This window comes from Mustela erminea, chromosome 4, assembly GCF_009829155.1.
Source record: "Mustela erminea isolate mMusErm1 chromosome 4, mMusErm1.Pri, whole genome shotgun sequence".
Taxonomy (NCBI): domain Eukaryota; kingdom Metazoa; phylum Chordata; class Mammalia; order Carnivora; family Mustelidae; genus Mustela; species Mustela erminea.
This window is the reverse complement of record NC_045617.1, coordinates 13,111,474-13,130,227: the sequence shown is the minus strand read 5'-3', so window position 1 is coordinate 13,130,227 and position 18,754 is coordinate 13,111,474. Positions and strand designations below refer to the sequence as shown.

Here is an 18,754-nt window from a genome sequence, read left to right as displayed (position 1 = left end):
ATTATATCATGAGAAGTTTTCTAAGATAATTAAATGTTATTCAAATACCTGATTTCAGTTTTTACATCTTTCTTATTGTAACTTTTAATTTATCAACTCTTTGATGTTATTATTATACCTTTATTCTTTTTCAAATTTTTGCTGTTAATATGTTATGTTATACATATCCTTGTATGTATATCTTAGTTGCATGTGTTATTTCACTAAAATAAAGCAATATAGGTAGGATTACAATGGCCAAGAGTAAGATGACAAAGAAACAAGATTACTGACTCAAAATGTTTCTATTATGGAAAAAAAAAAGGTTATACAAATACTTTTCGACATATTGTCAATTTATCTATTTTTAAAATACATATGTCCTTCACTCACATTGTACACCAAAAAAATTTCAAGCAGATTGGTGAGCCAAATGTAAAAAGATAGATAAATTTAACTGATTTAGTTGAAAATCTAGATCAAATGTGCATGTGACCACATGCTATAGTATTATAATGAAAAATATAAAGATGTTATGACAAATTAGAATTAAATATTCCTTTAATAAAATTCTTAAATACAAATAAAAGGCAAATGAAAATTTGTCTTAAAATGCTTGCAGAATAAATGGCAAAAATATCTAGTCTTTTATTAAAAAGTGTAATAATAATAATCAAAATAAATAAGAACAAGAACATAACTAACACCCCAATTAAAAAAAACCAAGGATGTGAACATGAATAGTTAATAGTAGAAGAAAATCAAATATACACCAGCCATACGGAAAATATGTATCCTTACTAATAATGGAAAAATAAAATGAAAGCAAAATTTTAGGAGTTGGGATTGGCGTTACTTATGCATCTCCCTTTGGCTCAGGTCATGATCTCAGTGCCCTGGGATCCAGCCCCGTGTGGGGCTCCCTGCTCACTGTTTCTCTTTCTTCCCCTGTCCCTCCCGCACTTGTGCTCATGCTCTCTCTCTGCCTCAAATAAATAAATAAAATCATTAAAAATATAAATAAATAATCATCTTGAGAGACAATTAAGCATACTTCATCAACATTTTTTCAAAAAAAAAACCTTAGACATAATGTAAGGAAAAAATTAAGATTATGTATATGTATTTATCTGTAATAATTCTTTAGTATATAATAATAATAACCTATAATACCTAGTAATAGAAAATTGGTAAAAATTAATAGTGATATATCTATATGATATCAATACAGTATTGTCATTAAAATAATTTTCATGAAATATATTTCAAGGCACAAGAAAGCCTTTGCAATAAACTGTCATGTATATTCCCCTCCCTCAGTGACTAGGGATAACCCACACAACAAATAGGCTATTGCAGAAATGAGAGTACCACTTCAGAGGTTAGGTAATAAAAGACATTGTGTTTATGTCCATCCTTGCTCTTTTTTCATCATTTACTCAGGACATTCAATCAGTCCAATGGAAAGATGAAGCCTCCTGCCTGCATCAGCTTGCCCTCCATTCAAATGATCCTTTTTCGAATCTGATCCTCCAGCCAGGTCAGAAGTCCATAGGTCCAGTAGATGTCTTGACTGCAACTTCATGAGAGACCTCAAGCCCGAATCTCTGAGCTAAGCTAGTAATGTATTCCTGATTCACAGAACCTGTGTAAGATAATTAATATTTATTGTTTAAAGATGCTAAGTTTTGAGATTGTTATATGGCAAAAGACAGCTAATTTACTATCTAATAGCCAACCAAATAAGTATGAATTTTAGGACATTTTCCTGACCTGCCAAGATAGAAATACTAGAGAGGAGTATTTGTATGAGATTTTTACACTGTTCAAGTTTAGATATGACCTTGAGAACAAAAACCAGACTTGAGATGAAGCAAAGACTGGATGGGATGGTGAAGAGACAGAAACAAGGACTTTACAATGACACCGTTGGGCCATGGACCAGTCAATACTCAATATGGAATTTCCAGATTTGTGAAACAATAAACACTTTGACCGTCATTAAGCCAATCTGAGTTGTGATTTTTTTTTTCCAACCTTAGTTCAGTTACATTTTCTGCTGCTCTGCATCTATCCTTGATGAATATCCCAGAGCCTCTTAAACACACTGCATTCTTTCATATCTCCATCATTTGAGACATGATTTGCACTCCCTAGAAAGTGTTTTCTTTTCCCCCTTTCTAATCTCTTACTAATTCTTAAAGAGTCAGCTGATACGTTATTGTCTTTATGAATTTTCCTGGTCTCTTTCAGGCCAGATTAGGTATTCTGTTCTCTCTAATCACATAGCATTTTAATTATATCTCTATTATAAAGTTTTCCATATTATATGTAAGTATTTTTTCTATCTTTCCTACTATTTTATGGCCTTGACAGCAAGGGCAATTTCTTATTCAATCTCCTAGCTTAGGAGTTTAGCTGAGTACTTGAGACATGGCAGGTGTTCATTAACTCATGTTGAGTTAATTAACTATTGATTAAAAGTGGTCTACATATGTAAATGGTGCTATTCTAATGTAAGATAAAAAGATTAGTTCTAATTCTAAATTAGAAGAATTTTGGTCCTTGAGCAGTGATTTTTCAAACTTTAGTGTCTACATAAACTGCTCAGAATGCTTGATAGAGAGTACCAACCCTAAGTTCTACTGCCAGAAATTCTGACTCAGTGTTTCTGGACATTAGGGTCTACCCTGATGCTCCACATTTGCTAGTCCTGTCCCCTTGGGAATCACACTTTGCCTCTTAGTTCTTCCATTTCTCCATCTCTAAAATGGGGATGATAATATCACTTATATTATCTGATTATACTACTTTAAATGTCAGGAAACAAATACAGTAACATATTAAACAAATCGACACAGGGCCTGAAAAGTAGGAAATACTTAAAGTTTTTCTAGTATTTGAAAAACAATAATGGGGGTGCCCAGGTGGCTCAGTGTGATAAAGCCTCTGCCTTCAGCTCAGGTCATGATCTCAGGGTCCTGGGATCGAGTCCCGCATTGGGCTCTCTGCTCAGCGGGGAGCCTGCTTCCTCCTCTCTCTCTGCCTGCCTCTCTGCCTACTTGTGATCTCTGTCTGCCAAATAAATAAATAAAATCTTAAAAAAAAAAAAAGAAAACAATAATGTATGTGGGTAAGTACACAAATGCCAAAGTCAAGCTTCTCAGGTTTGAATTCTATCTCTGCTCTTGGCAACTGCGTATTTTAACCTCTGAATTTCCGTTCCTTTCTGTGTAAAATAAAGGCGATGACGGTAATACCAACCTCACAAGATTGTTATGAAGATGAAGTGACTTAATAAATATAAGATTCTTAAAATAGTTCCGGTCATACAGTAAGTACTATGCAGTTTTCCTTTTCCTATTCTATTGGAATCATTAAGACTCTTGCAGAGTATGCTCTTAGTTTTGGTTCTCACTATTTCTCTTTTATCAGCTAAGAAATATGTGCAGCCCCTTTTGAGAGACGTCCATGTCTCACACCAGGTACATGTTACCTCTTCCTGAGTCCCAGCACACAGCCGCAAACTAGAGATGCTAGGCAGCCTTCTGAAATGTCTCCACTGCCTCGCTTCTACCAAACTGAAGATAAGGACATTAGAATAAAGTCATTGAGGGTCTCAATCTATCCCCTTACAAAAGGTTATTTGGTCAACTCCAAAGTGTAGTGTGTTATTTTGTTATTTTTAATGGGAATTTTGAATTCTCATTCTAAATACATACTAAAAACCCAGAAAATAAGTAATCAAGTAACAGACATGTAAGAATCCAACTTTATTCTCTGAAGAAATAGATACTAAGTCTTCCATTTTTGCTTGTCCATTCTTCATATGAATTTGTCTGTGCTAAAATAGTTGGTGTGATTTCTGTGTTTTGACTGGATGCTAACTGGTACGTGTTAGTATCTACTCAGTGCCACACCTGGAATTAAAGTATCTATTAGTGTTAACTGTTATCCCGCTTTCAATACAGTACATTATAGGTTTTACTCAGCTATGACTGGTGTGCCCTTTCTGCATAATTAACTACATTTTGTCACATAAAACATTCAACTCCAAAGCACATTTTTAATCTGTGAAGCTTCACAAAATATCTTTGAAAAGAATTTGATGCTGACATTGTATTTGTTTTAAAGCATGAGCTGTTGAAATACCATGCCCAATCAACTCTGAGGGAATAAATACCCTGCCGGGACATTGTTCTAGACCTCAGAGCTTGTCAGCGTGACTGTCTAAGTGTGACTGCACTTCTGTCAATATTCAAAACTGAGCAAGATAAAAACCGAATTACATGTGCTCTTTCTGTTCCAGGAACCACTGTGAGGAAATGTAGAGCAACTGGAAACATGCAAAAGCAGCATATGGATACCTAAATGGAACTTCTAAAGCAGAAAGCAGTAGAAATAAAGGTACAAAAAGAGGATGAAATTATGAACTATTGGCTGACCTAGCAGCTAAAATCCTCAGGGATGGTTTTATTTTATGGGGCATGAATAGCTTAGAATCATTTTAAATTTCACTTCAACTTGTGAAAAAAATCAGTGCCGTTGAGGGGGAACAGTCTTAAGAGGGAAGGCTCTGTACAAGTTTTTTTGGTTTAATTTTTTTTTCTTTTTTTTCTTTTTCCATCAGTGACAGAATTCTGGTGTCTTTATTGTCACTTCTCAAATCTCCCTCTTGTAGCTCTTTCCTACTGACATGACCTAGTTCTCTTAATCACAGAATAATCCATTTCATGGAAATTCTCCCTTCATGGAATTTCTCTCTCTTCTAGTTAAAGATTCTACCTCATTATTTTCAAAGTATAGCTTTTTCTAATATAATTTTGCTGGATTTCTATTCATCTTAACTTCATTTTTCCCTGCATTGTTTTATTTCTACAGATGTTTGATGTTTTATTCAAAAATCCATAAAGATATGTCAACTCAGGAGCCAAGGAATATATTTTAGTCATCATAAAACAAATGCTAATAGTTCCTGACAATTGAATCATACTTTATACTTTTTCCCATAGAAACATTTCATTTTATTTTCATGGCTCTGTGAGGTGGGCCAACCAGATAAATCTTAAGATTTTACAGTAGTGAGGAACTATAAAGAACACTCAGTATAAATTTTCCATGACTGTAATTGTTAGGATATGGTTTTGGCTAAAGTAACAACTAACAGAAGATCCAACTTCAAATAAGTCAGACACACAAGATCTCTCCTACCCCCTCCTTTTCTTTTCCTTTCTCTATGACATAACAGGAAATATGAAAGCCATCTGGTTGGTTATCCAATTTACCAATGATGTCATTAAAAAAAAAAAAACAGGCATTCTCTATCTTTTGTTCATCATCTTTTTGTGACACACCTGTATTGTCAGTCAAGGTTTTACAGAGAAAAAGAACAAATACAATGTGTATATATGGAGAAAGAGATTTATTTGCTTATATGATTATGGAAGCTGACAAGTCCGAAATCTGCAGAGTTGATGTCCCAGTTTAAGTCCAAAGCCCAGAAGCTGCTCTGGAATCAGGGGAAGTCAATGCCCCAGATTAAAAACCATCAGGAAAAAGAGTTTTCTCCTACTCACAGTTAGTCTTTTGTCTTCTTCAGGCCTTCAGTCAACTGAAGAGGTCCACCTACATTATAAAGGACGATATGTTTCACTCGTCTACTAATTCAAATGTTAAGTGCATCCAAAAATACTCTCATAGAAACCCCCCAAATAATTTTTAACAACATATTTAGGCCCCCCATGGTTCGGTCAGGCTGACATAAAATTTACCATCATAACACTCATATTACAGAAATAAGGAGATAAGTTGCAGCAGACTTCAGGCATCAATTCCTCACTCATTTCAATCAAAGGCCTAAACAGAAGAGTGTATATCCTTTTCTCATGATCCATTCTTAACAGCAGTGAATCTTCCTAGTTAAGGTTTCTTCAAATGTCACTGGACATAATGGTATCACCTACCCTTTACCAGGCCAATTCCCACCTGGGCGCTGAAATTCATATGATCATCTTAGAGAAATCAAGCTGAAGCACTTGGCTGCCCAAGTTCAAAAGAATATTGGGGCTCCCTTCTGAAGGAAATTGTGAACGAAACTGATTATTTATGTAAGCACTAGATAACATCTAACTTATTGATGAAAACAAGACCTCCTTCATCTGAAAAGCACATTTATGTATTTATGGGCATTCTCTTAATGTAATTATTATGTGTGGTAACTTTAAAGTTACAGTTTTTCAATAGTGGTTTTTAAGATTACATATCTCAAGTTACCATCTCAGTAACATTTCCTTTCAATAGTTTCTCCTTCTAAATAGGCTTGACAGTCATACAAACCCTACTTCAATATTTCTAAGGATTGAGAAGTCCTTATTTTATTTTGTTAAACAATCTAATTATTAAGTAGTTCTTTTCTATGTTTCCCCATACTTCAAAGAAGTATATTGAGTGTCTACTATGTGTTCCCTACAATTTTTTACTGTTATATTTGGACTGTCTTTTAGGGAAGCGCAGGAAAATTCTAACTTTCTTTCCATATGACTGAGTCCCTTCACAAGTAAGACCAAAAAAAAAAAATCAAGTAGCTTGCTAAAAATCACAAAGCTACTTACTGGCAACACTAAAACAGCTTCTCTGTCTTACGTGATTTAAGATTTTGCTTTTTCATGCACTGATAGGTATATTTTCCTCCAACCCTTGAACTACTGCCTGTTGAATTATTCTAATATTTCAAGGTTAAAAAAAAAAGAGCAGATGATAGTAAATAAAGAACTATGGATAAATTATCTACTGTTGGAACTATACTGTATGTTTGAGCAGGATTTGCTTTTGGTGATGCTGAAATACAATTCTTATTTCCCTTCTCTTTTATGTATTCCAAACTAGAATTCTGTATCTCCATCGGTTGCTTTGTCCTTGAGCTTAAATTTATTGGCTGTATCCAAGTGGAAATTGGATTGTTGGATCCTGTTCCCATGAAAGGGAAGTTAAAATCATTAGGATAGCAGTAGTCTAGAATAAAAATCAGAGGTGACTCTTGCATCTGGGTCTTATGAAAGACTGTGGATGATTCTTTGCACCTCAGCAAGAGAACATGCTATTTGTTGTAACACCTTTCCCTGTCTAAAATTATAGCTATTCATTTTAGGACACTACTAAATTGTCAAGATTCTAATTTTATTAATTGATTGGCCTAAAAATATGTGTAGATTTTGATATAATTAAGATATATTTTGAAGTTTTTAAACATTTTTTCTCTAACAACCCTAGAGAGAATATGCATTAAAAACATAACAGTATAGGAAGATGGGTCCTAGGGAAATTGAGTCCGCATCCAAAAAGAAACAGGGACTTCTTAATTTTTAACAAAGTTATTCATTCACATCACCAGGTTCCTTGGATTTAAGTGAGAAGTAAAATACAAACAACCAAACCATTCCATTTCCCGACCCCCATTTATTTGGAGGAATGATTCTTCATTGCTTAAGCTACCCAATTTCTGGTGGTGCAAGATGGGCAAGCATGCATTTTAAGATCTCATTATAAAACATGGACACTACAAATGGCTATGGGGTTTCCTTTGGAATGCACTGGAATTGATAGTGATAGTTATATAACTAACTATAATCATTGAGTTCTAAGACAATAATAATGATACAACTCACAGACTGTGTCTGATCACTCCAGGGATCTTTTCCCCATTCCCTGACTGCCATTTTTTAATCCATGTGCTTCTCTGTGTTAGATTAAAAATGACTTATATCCAATTATGCATTCATCTAACAAATCCTTTATTGTGCACATTTCTTATGTATACAGTTGACCCTTGAACAATGCAGGGGTTGGGGTGCTGATACCCCATGAAGTTGAAAATCTGCATATAATTGACTCTCTGTCAACTTAACTATTAATAGCATACTGTTGGCCAAATGTCTTACCAATAAAATAAACAGTCAATTAATACACATATTGTATATGTATTACACACTGTATTCTTATAATAAAGTAAGCAAGAGAAAAGAAAATTTTTAAAGAAAATCATAGGAGAAATAGATTTACAGTGCAGTTCTGTAAAAAACTATGCATAAGTGGGCTTGCAACTTATGCATAAGTTCAAACTTATGTTGTTCAAGGGTTCTTTGTAGTACATCTTCTATTTTCTTGCTCAGTTTCTCTTTGGAAAACCGCCACTCTCCCAATCCATGTAGTTCAGGTGAACTATTAAATAGTACAATATTCAAACTCTAGCCGTGGGAAGAAACACAGAGCCTGACCCTGGCCAATCAGAATCTGTCTATGCAATTTACTCTGGAGACATTTGGAAGGAGAAAGTAGCTGTCTTCCTCTTTCCTGTCATCAAGATGACATGAACTCAAGGCAAGTGCGACTGTGGGTAAACTCAGGCAAAGACAAACAGATCCAAGAGATACAGAGAGAGAAAGATGGAGATGGAGAAACAGATGAAAAGATGGGAACTTACAAAATTGTCTGAAATGTGGCTCCTCTTTGCAAGAAGCTGGATTCTCCCCTCAACCTTAGATTTCTGAAAGATAGACTCTAATATATATTCCTCACCCCGCGCACACATTTCCCTACCTCAGGCTAGCTTTACTTGGAGTTTTTCTTATTCAGAAAGGCAATCATCCACATTAAATGAATAAAACACACTTCTTGCTTTTGAAAGAAACTGAAGGACTAATAGCAGAAACAAGCCTATAAAAAGATACGTGTGAATAAAGAAGGAAAAAGTGTGAAAACATGTCTAAGTATGGGGGTCAAGGGCAGGGAAGTTCAAGTGCAATTGTCACTGAGGCAATGAAGGAATGTGTCAAACAAGAAATGACACTAAGGTTAATTGTTGACGTATCAACAGGAAGTCACCAGGAGAACTAGCTCAGAAAAATGGAAGACAATCCAAAGGAAAAAAACCAGCATGAGAAAACCACTAACCATGGAACAGCATTATGCAGAGAGAAAAATACAACAAAATAAAAGTTACAGTAGGGAAAAGGAGCCATGCTTGGGTGTGGCTGGAGAAAATGCTAATAGTACCCAGAAGCCCAATCATAGAAGTCCTTATTACTACCAGGAGGAACATGGATTTTGTCATCTGAGAAAGGGAAGTTAATAAAAAGTCCTAGATAGAGGAGCACATTATGATATGTTTTAATATACTGGACGGGATGACACTTAAGGCAGAGGGAAGAGTTTCCAAGCAGTTTGAATGGTACTGAAGAGACAAGATGAAGGCCACATACTAGGACGTGAGGGAAGGAAGGGGAGAAAAAGATGAACTTGAAAATGTCTGTTCTTTTCTTGACTCTCCTTTGGTCTCTGGAGGCTAATTCCGTACACCATCAGTATCACCTGACCTCTTGGGACTCCACTCTACTTCATTCCTTCTTATCTGGAATATAGATAAGTATTCTTATCTGACACATCCACCTGACACATCCACCTGCATCTCAGCGTGCAGAAAAAATAAGGTTCAGAGAGAAGAATGGTGTGTATATCAGAAGGGGTGGCAGACACTGTGCAGAATTTTTAATAATACTCTTTCACAAGGCCACCCTCCACCACTCTGAAATATACTTGCTCTCTAGGGGAAACAGAGCAATGGCTTATATTCCATGCCTTTCCCTCCTACGGTATCATAGTATCACAAGAGCAATCACTTGCAAAGCCCTACTCTATGACTGATTGCCTCTGTGGCAGAGGATTCTGAAGGTGTTTTCCATGGCATTTCAGAAGTAGGGTTCCTAATTCATGGAACTACGAACCTGAAACATCAGAGACAGGATCATGAAAAGAATATTGGAAAGGAGTGTGTTGCTGCTAAGACTGGACATCTGTTTCTCCATTATACACCCACTGGGTATTTGAGATTCTGGCAGTTAAGCATGCAGTGTACATGGAGATCAATGGAAACCAAGGTAGGAAAACTAAAATGCTGAACAATGGGTGAATTAGTTAGTTGAGCAAAATAGCAACAAATAATAATGGAGACATCACAGAACTTCCTGGAGAGACCTGGATTCAAATATTGATTCAGCCACTTACTGGTGATATACCTTTAAATGAATTTCCTAAGCTTTCTAGCACTTGGTTTTTGCAACTGTCTCCTTTATAGGGTTATAATGTCTCCTCTATAGGGCTATTTAACATAGATGTGACTGATGTGGAAATCAGAACATGGATTCTGTCCAAAATAGATTAAATGTATATAGTGTTTCCATATAAATCTATGACAAGAGGTGCAAAGATATGTGTTTAGGAGGAGGATGTAGCTGTTGCTTTTCTCCTACCAAATGCATGTGTACCATAACCTGGGGACACACAGAGCAGGAAGATGAGTATAGCATCTGAGAAAAGAAGCCAGGTGATTTTATTTTCAATTTTTGGCTGTACTGTCTCATCCAACATTCTCTTTTAAGTATGCTGACTAAAAATATAAATTCTTCTTTATTATTGTCCCTCTGAATGTGTCCTTCCTCTCCAGCATGGAGGCTCAAAGTCCCCAAAGTATCTTTGACCTCTTCCTATTCTATTCAACAAGATGTCAGGCTAGGAGATCTTACCACATACCGACATTGCCAAAGATTCTCTTCCAAACACCAGCATAGAACGTTTTAAGTTTTAGAGGGATATGTTTTAGCATAAAATTAGGCTATTTGGAAAGTTTATAGGCATGAAGTCATCAGTTATAAAGGACCTGTTCTGATACACTTCAAATACAAGCTTAAGGGACTGGATCCTACCTTGAAAGTGAAACTCCAAGTGAGAGGTGGATGGTACCTTGGCTGAAAATTTTTATTTTATTTATTTTATATAGTAAGTACATTGGGGGAAAGTAAAGGTAAAGCAAACTCTCTTCCAAGAGACTAAGGAAAGCTAGCCCAGTGACCTTACATTGCTGAGACACTGAAGGAACCCTGCTGTAATTTAGGACTACTTTCTAATGTGCTTTCTACCTCAGGGGAAGTATAGGGCTTTGATTTTCAGTGCTGCCCAGGAGTATCTATGCAGTAAGACACAGCACAGGGACTCAGGGCCAATGACCCCAGGATCTTTGAATTTCAGTGCTCCACCTCTTCTGGCTTCCTCATTGCTCTGCCTGTAGGAAGTACTGATGAGGTTTTCTATGCCAGAAAACTGTCAGTCACACGGTTCCTTTTATTATTATGTCACATCAAATGTCTGTAAAACTAACCTTGCTACCCAACATTGCTATGTAATGTGTTTTGATTTAATTTTACAAATGTGAAATGAGTGGCATCAGGGACATTGGCATACCATACAGTAGCTAATATCTTCTCATAAGTACCAGGCTCACCAGGAATGACACAAACCCTTTACACCTGTATGTGTTTACATTTACTCCCCATTTTGTCCTCTCCCAGCAAATATATTACCTGCAGGGGAAGTTAAGAATATATTAGCCTTTCCAGAATGAGACTCCACCCCTCTAGAAATGAGATGACCTAAATCCTCAGTGAAATCGTCCAGTGCGTGGATTAGAAGGCAGCCTGGACTCTAAGTCCCCATGTCCTCCATGCTATTTGTTATGCTCCACGCACGGGGTGTGGTGCAAAAATAAGGTAAGTTTCCTACAAATGGACTGAGCTGGTATCTTAGTTTGCTTGGGCTACCATAACCAAATTCCACAGACTGGGTGGCTTAAAAGAACAGAAATTTACTTTCTCACCTTTCTGGAGGCTAAAAGTCTGTGAACAAAGTACCTGCTAATCCCATTTCTCATGACGGTTCTCTTCCTGCTTGGAGACAGCCACCTTCTTAGCCATGTCCTCACATGGCTTTTCCTTAGTTCTGGTGTGCAGAGAGAGAGTAAGTTCTCTGGTGCCTCTTCTTAGAAGGACACAAATCTTAGTTCATCAGAGCACCACTCTTAGGAACTCGTTTAACTTTAATTGCTTCCTTAGAGACCTCACTCCCAAATTCAGCCACACTAAGGGTTATAACTTTGACAAACATATACATTTTAAGAGAACATAAGCTTTCAATCCATAATAGAAGGGAAATTGCACACAGGAGGTTTAAGGAGGCTCATTCTCAGGGCTACACCTGTAAGCATGTACAGAGGGCAGGGCAGGGCATAGGAGTAGTAGACCTGCTGTGTGGCTGCAATGAAGACATCTACCCCTCTTGAGGCATGCCCTGGAGCTAGGAAGGCCCTTCAGACTAGTCCCAAGTGGTAGAAAAGGGCCCGTTGTTTGTAATCTCACAATAGTCAGTCACTAACCACAAACTGCCCACTGGAAACCGCATGAGCAATCATAGCAGTTTGCTGTGTCCAAGGACAATTCCCAGTGAAGGATACAGCTTTGACCTGTTACCAATTCATATTTCCATTGGCCAGGGGAGGGGCACACTGGCTCTGAAGCAGGATGGTGAGTGAAGTATCTCGGTGTCCCTTGCACTGTCAGGTTCACTTGCTGTTTATAGGAAGTTTGCTTCATCTAGAGCTTTCCCAGGGTATTGGTTGGGGAGCTTCAAAATAAATGGTAAGAAACACAAGCTATGTTATTGCGCTTGATCTCAAAGCTGTAACTGATACTCATCATCATCTCTTCTAGTACTCATTCTAGATTCCCCTTCACCCTTTGCCAACTCCTCTGCTGGCCTAGGTAATGCCTTCCCTGGTGGGGTGACTGATTCTTTCATGCATGAGAGGTCTGAGTCCCAGGAGTTACCATGTCCTTCTCATATAATGGTTACTATACATTTTCATTTAATCCTAAAGCTGAATGAGAGAGCAAAAGAGATGCTTTAGTAGGTCACCTGAGCTCAAAACACATTCTACTCTTCCCCATTATGTAGCAACGGCCCTACCTGGTCCTGCTGATCTGAGCCAACTACTCCTATTGGTGCTCCCTCCTTTCTTTGACTGTTAGGTCCTTTGTCATGAGAAGACCAAAGTACCAGTATGGAAGACATAACTTAAAATCTAGTGGGACTTTTCTGTCTTTCCTGGTGAGATCATTACATATTCGAGAACCATGATCATTAGACCCATGGAGCCTGAAACTGTTGTGACAGAAATCACAGAAGGGGGTGGTGGTAAATGACACCATTTCAAATTCCATCCTTTGTTTCCCAGCCCTGTGAATTCTAGACACAGAGGACATAGGAGAACAGAATAGTCAATAATTTTCAGTGTTTGCCATGTCCTGAAGTATAGCACTCCATCTCTATAAGGTATGATTTCCAACCCAACACCTCAGTTGCATGTTTAAAACACCATTTCACTGCTGTATCAGACTGTTAGTTTCTGGTGTGTGGGAATCAGTCTTGGTCCATTCAGGCTGATGCAATAGAATGCAAGAGATTAGGTGACTTGTAAACAATTTATTTCTCACAGTCTGGAAGCTGGAAAGTCCAAGCTGGTTCAAGATGGTTCAAGATGGCCATTTTCCCTCTATGTCCTCACATGGTGGAAAAGAGAGGGAAGCTTTCTGAGTTCTCTTTTATAAGGGTATTAATGCCATTCCTAGAGCCTCCACCCTCATATCATAATCACCTCCCAAAGGCCTCACCTCTTAATACCATCACATTGGGTATTAGGTTTCAATATATGGGTTTTGGTGGGCAGGGGAGCAAAGCCACTCAGTCTGAAACATGTGTTGTAAAACAGGTAGACCTTGTGGTGCTGTGTACACTATGGTGACTACATATAACTTTGTTACTATTTAGTTCACTTGATCTAAAACAAGGTAGTGCAGTATCCCATGTTAGCAGATCAATCTCTAGAAACCTTTAATAGAGATTCTGCCATAGGAAAAGAAATCCCATCTCCAAACTATGTGACAAACCCATTAAGGATGAATCATTGCCTCTTCAAGAGTGAAAGAAATCCAATGCAGTCAACTTCCTAGTAAGTTAGCTTAGCTTGGGAGACTGGGCCATATCAAGGGCTGACTGTTGGTCTATAATACATACAAGTTGGACTTTTGGCAGTAGTCATAGCAAAATCATCCTCATTGAGTGAAGATCCATGCTACTGGGCTTTAGATACCATTTCTGTCACCATGGCAACTCCATTTATGTGTTCTTTATTGCCAGCTATGTGGTAAGTTGATAGATGCTGGCCAATATGTCATTGATTTTCAGTGTATACCCCTGCTCCAAATGAATAAGAAGTCACTAGTACTTTGGAGGTCTTGGTTGTTTAATTCCTCTGATGAGCATTGAGCTGTGATCCAGAGGTCTTCACATTCTGTGTCCCCTCCTATAGATCTCTTCCTGTGCCTCTTCCCCTGACCATCTTCCCCCAGAGTTTCTAATATTTCTCTTTCCAGGGTTCAGACAATCAAGCCAGGACATTAACAGAGATTTTAAGTCTTCTTTCTGATAGAATAGAAAAGAATGCATTTCCAAGAAAGGCACATACCATGCACCACAGGCTCCCTTATTCTGCTGTAGTAAAATTACCGCATCTTACATTGCAGCTGCAATTAGAGCCACTACGTGTTAAAATCTACAGTTGTCCATTGTAAACTGTTGTTATCCATCCACTCTTAATAGAGGCCAGATCAGTGCATTTAAATGAGGATATAATAGTGACCACTAACCCTACATTCTTCAAATCCTTGAAAATAGCATTGATTTCTGTCAGCCCTCCTGGGATATAATATTGATTTTGGGTCCCCCTTTTAGCTTGGGAAGTGGGTCATTTTCAAGCCATTATAATAGCATTTTCACCACATCTACCCCCTGCCCAAGTCAAGAAAATGAGAGGAGAATTCTGCTAGCTACCAACTACGTCCATTCCAATTATAAACTCAGGGAATGTGTATATTAAAATGAAGTACCTCTGTACACCCAGTGGACTCACTGTGATTTGGATCAGGACCAGGAATTCATTTATTACCTAGCTTCTACACCTTCACTCAAATAGTTGGGCTTAAAGGGTAGTATTTGTGTACTTAGATATCAACGTCAATTTAGACTCTGTTCTCATAATCCTGGAAATGTGAGGGTGTTTTTCTTTTGCCAATGTTTAATAATCTATGCAAATGGCTAGAGATCCCTTGGGAGAAGAGTAAGGGAATTACTGCTGAATATGCTTGTCACAGTATTGCAGACTCCTGCCTATTAGATATCTGCCCTCTTCTTCAGAGAGGGATTCAAGGTCTTACAACAATCTCAGCTCCAGAATCTGGCAATCATTCAGACTTCTAATCACCCAATCAATTTCCTTTGGTTGTATCATTAAAAAATACTGTTAGATTCCCATATACCTTGCCCCAAACTCAGTTTCTATGACTACCTCCGTAGTTCTCTGTAGATTGGGACTCCCTGGATACCACTTTGGTCTTTCTATTCATTGCAGTAACCGTGCCACCCCCACTCCCTGCTTATGACAGTTCAACACCTCATGTGAATTGTCTTCTTTCAGGGAGTCTAGTTCTGTAAGAATGTCTCCTGCTCTAACCCCAACATAAGAAGGGAAGTCATCATAGACCTTCTCAATGATAGTATTGTCCCTCTCACCAGCATGGCCTCTTTGGTAAATGGGATTTCCTCTGTAGAACCTAGTAGGCAAGTGGATTTTCCAACCTGATATAATTACCTCAACATGTTATTTTTCTGAGACCAAGGATCCTTTTTTCTTTGTCTTGATAGTTCTATCATCTCCATTTAATGTGAGATACCACTTTTTTTAACTTAATAAGAGCCATCTCTCAGACTCCTTGTCATGGTGCTACACCCTGTATCAGAGAAGAATTCCCCATATCTATAGGCTTCCCCTTGATCTGATGTCCCTGGCATCCTTTTCCCATGCAAACTCTTCCAGCTCTTGCTGGTATATGTTAGCAGATCCTGCAGCTCCACTGATAAAGAGCCCCTCTCTTCCCTGAGCAGGTCCAGAACATCTCATCAAGCTATGCTAGGATCTTACCTCTGTTTTGGTCTATTGCCAAGCAGGAAGGTGGATGTAAATTCTGATTAGGGGCAAACATTGTCTTGTAGGATGTCTACCTCATTTGAGAACTCTAAATGATTTTTAGCAAAATGCTGAAATAGATAGAGGAACTATCTTCTAGCAGGGGGAAGTTGTTCAGCTGCAGGATGAGCCACATAAAGGGAATCTGTGAGTTCAAGGTCTTCAACCTTGAAATTCCTATATATATTCATCCCAATTGTCAGAGTCCCTCTTCTTCCTTATGGGGTTTTGACCTTAATGAAGAGACCTACTGAGGCTCAGAATTCAACCTTTTTGGAATCCTATTACTCTTATGATTAAGTTCTGATCAGTGCCCTCAATCTTGTGCCCTCTGATTGTAGATTCAGTGTTCTGGTTTTAAATGTTGCCTAAAATAGGTGATTAATCAGCCTGAGCCTGTAGTAATCTTTTTTCAGTGAATCAGTGGCACTTACTAATCCAATTCCACAGTCCTTATGGTTTTCTGTGTTTCTTTTCAAAAACCAAAAATCATGTATCAGTCAGTGCGTATCCTTCCATCAGTATCCCATTCCAGTTCTCCACAGGGGTATGTTTAACAATTGTACTTCACAACATGCCAGGGGCAATCATATACCACCTACCACCAGTGATAGGGTCCTCAATGCCAGATGGCTGGCAAGTGATCTGTCTCCAGAATTCCATTTTAGATTTGACTTCCCAAGACCACCATGAACAACTGCCTTCAGTTGAGCAACTTGGACACAGACTTGGAGACACAGTAGTGTCTGCAGAAATGTATGGGAACTGATCTTAGAAGGTTCAGCTGAAAGGAAGTAAAGGACTGGGCAGAGGAAGAAGTTGATCAACTAAGGCCCCAGACAAACCTAAGGAAAGATTTGGAGCTGGGAAGTTCCTTGGAGTTATCTCAAAGAGAAGTCAAGGATCAGAGCCTTAGTATTTCTGCATCTACCACTGACCTGTGACAGAAAGGATAGCTATAATCAAGACCAGTACCGTTCCCTGGGGCTGAGGGCCACTTCCAAGGAAGGGCACAGCCCTGAACCAACAGAGCCACTATTCTCAGCAACTAGGGAATGGATGCATAGGCTCTGAAGACAGAATTCTAGCAGAATATCACAGTATCCACTATCTAACTACTCCATATCCTTCAGATTTCAGCTCAATCATCACTCTCTCTGGGAAGTTTTCCCTGACCTTGACCCAACCCTTCCCCCTGCAATATGCCACGGTCTGCCCAAATAGGTGAGATTCCCATTATTGTCAACATTCTTCACTTCCTGCATTTTTCTTTCCTGGAACTTACCATATATTTAATTATATGCCTACTGGTATGATTAGTTAATTAAAATATACCTTCTCCATAAATCATCAGCTCCTAAAGAGTTTATTTACATAGACACTGTGATATTTTTGTCCATTATCAACTCTCTAGTGCTTAACAGAGGACCTGTTATATATTAATGCTCATTCAATATTTATTTGAATGAATATCACATTGATAAATTGCTGTCATGAATGTTGCTCACTGTAACAATAACACTATTATATGGTGAACTCACCCAGGAAGCTATTGCAAAGAACAGATTTCTGCAAGACACATATAAATTCTTCCATCAGTGACAAGTGTGTTCTTGGGTAAAATTCACAGCTTCTGGAGAGCTGCACATGGAAGTATCAGAGTGAAACAACCACTCGCTAGTCAGATTGTCTTGATACCTTTTGAAATCTATGACATGGTAGCTGTGACCACCAATTCACCTTCATCTTTATATTTTAGAAAAAGAATATATGAGTTCAACAAACAAAACAAAGGTGTTTATAAAACTGTGTCAGTTTTGCCTTGCCTGATTGAATTCACATTTTAGTTCATTCCATGTTTGTTGATCATGATGTTGCTAAAATATACAAATTCTATCCTAAGGTTGTAAAGCAACAAAAATTTTGGGGGATGCATTTACTTTATATGTCAAAGGGCACTTGTATGTGGTTAAATGTCAATTTTCTTCTTATATATTGTCTCTAATACTAACTCACAGAGAATTTTTCCTTTGCTTTTTCTGAAGTGATTTTTAATCTTTTTTTTTTTTTTTTTTTTTTTTTTTTACAAATAAAGACGATGTAGAAATTCCACTTATTCCTTTCCTGTAATCATCTTTTTTATTGGTCATGAGATACACAAATATTTTCCTACTGCAGGAAAAATGTTGGGATCCCATGATGCACTTTAAAGGGTGCCTGGTTAAACACACAAAAAAATGACTTCTACTGTAACACTTTAGCAGACCCTGGGCCTAAAATGGCTATTTGGTATTTATTGAATAATTTTATATCTACTGACTAGTTTTTAGCCTACTTTCTGGGATCCATGTACTGAAACTTTTAATTTCATATTTAGACCATTTAAATCCATACTAAAACAAACACAGTAAGCTATGACAGGTATACCAGATTTAGTCACCATTACAGTCCTGTTGAAGTCAAACTGCACTGTGGTCAGTGAGACTCCTACTGTGGTCAGATCCCAAATTCTAGATCCCTGAGTTCTAGACCATTCTAACCAGGTGGTTTAGAATGGCTTTCCATAACTACAAACAAGGAAGCTTTGTTATAAATTCTCCTTGATTCTGTAAGAAGGCTTAAGAGGAGGAACTTCCTAATGAAGAGGGATTTCATCTCCATCTGCCTCATAAGGCTGAAGCTTCAATTTCAAACCTCTACCACCAGAATCTTAGCTTGGCTTCTGGCTATTTAAGCAGCACTAATTCCAAAGACCATTGTTTCTAACAATGGTTCTGTGCTTATCTCAAATAAAAGGTAATGGATTTGTGA

At 37.8% G+C, this 18,754-nt stretch overlaps 1 long non-coding RNA gene across 1 annotated transcript; it reads right to left on the bottom strand.

Moving 5' to 3' along the window:
* Positions 1 to 1,301: 1,301 nt before the first annotated feature.
* On the bottom strand, positions 1,302 to 18,448 carry LOC116587705. The gene is made up of 4 exons (XR_004284590.1): positions 18,384 to 18,448; positions 5,943 to 6,052; positions 5,556 to 5,604; positions 1,302 to 1,624 (listed from the first exon to the last, which is right to left on the bottom strand). It is a non-coding gene; the product is annotated as an uncharacterized LOC116587705 (long non-coding RNA).
* Positions 18,449 to 18,754: the final 306 nt, after the last annotated feature.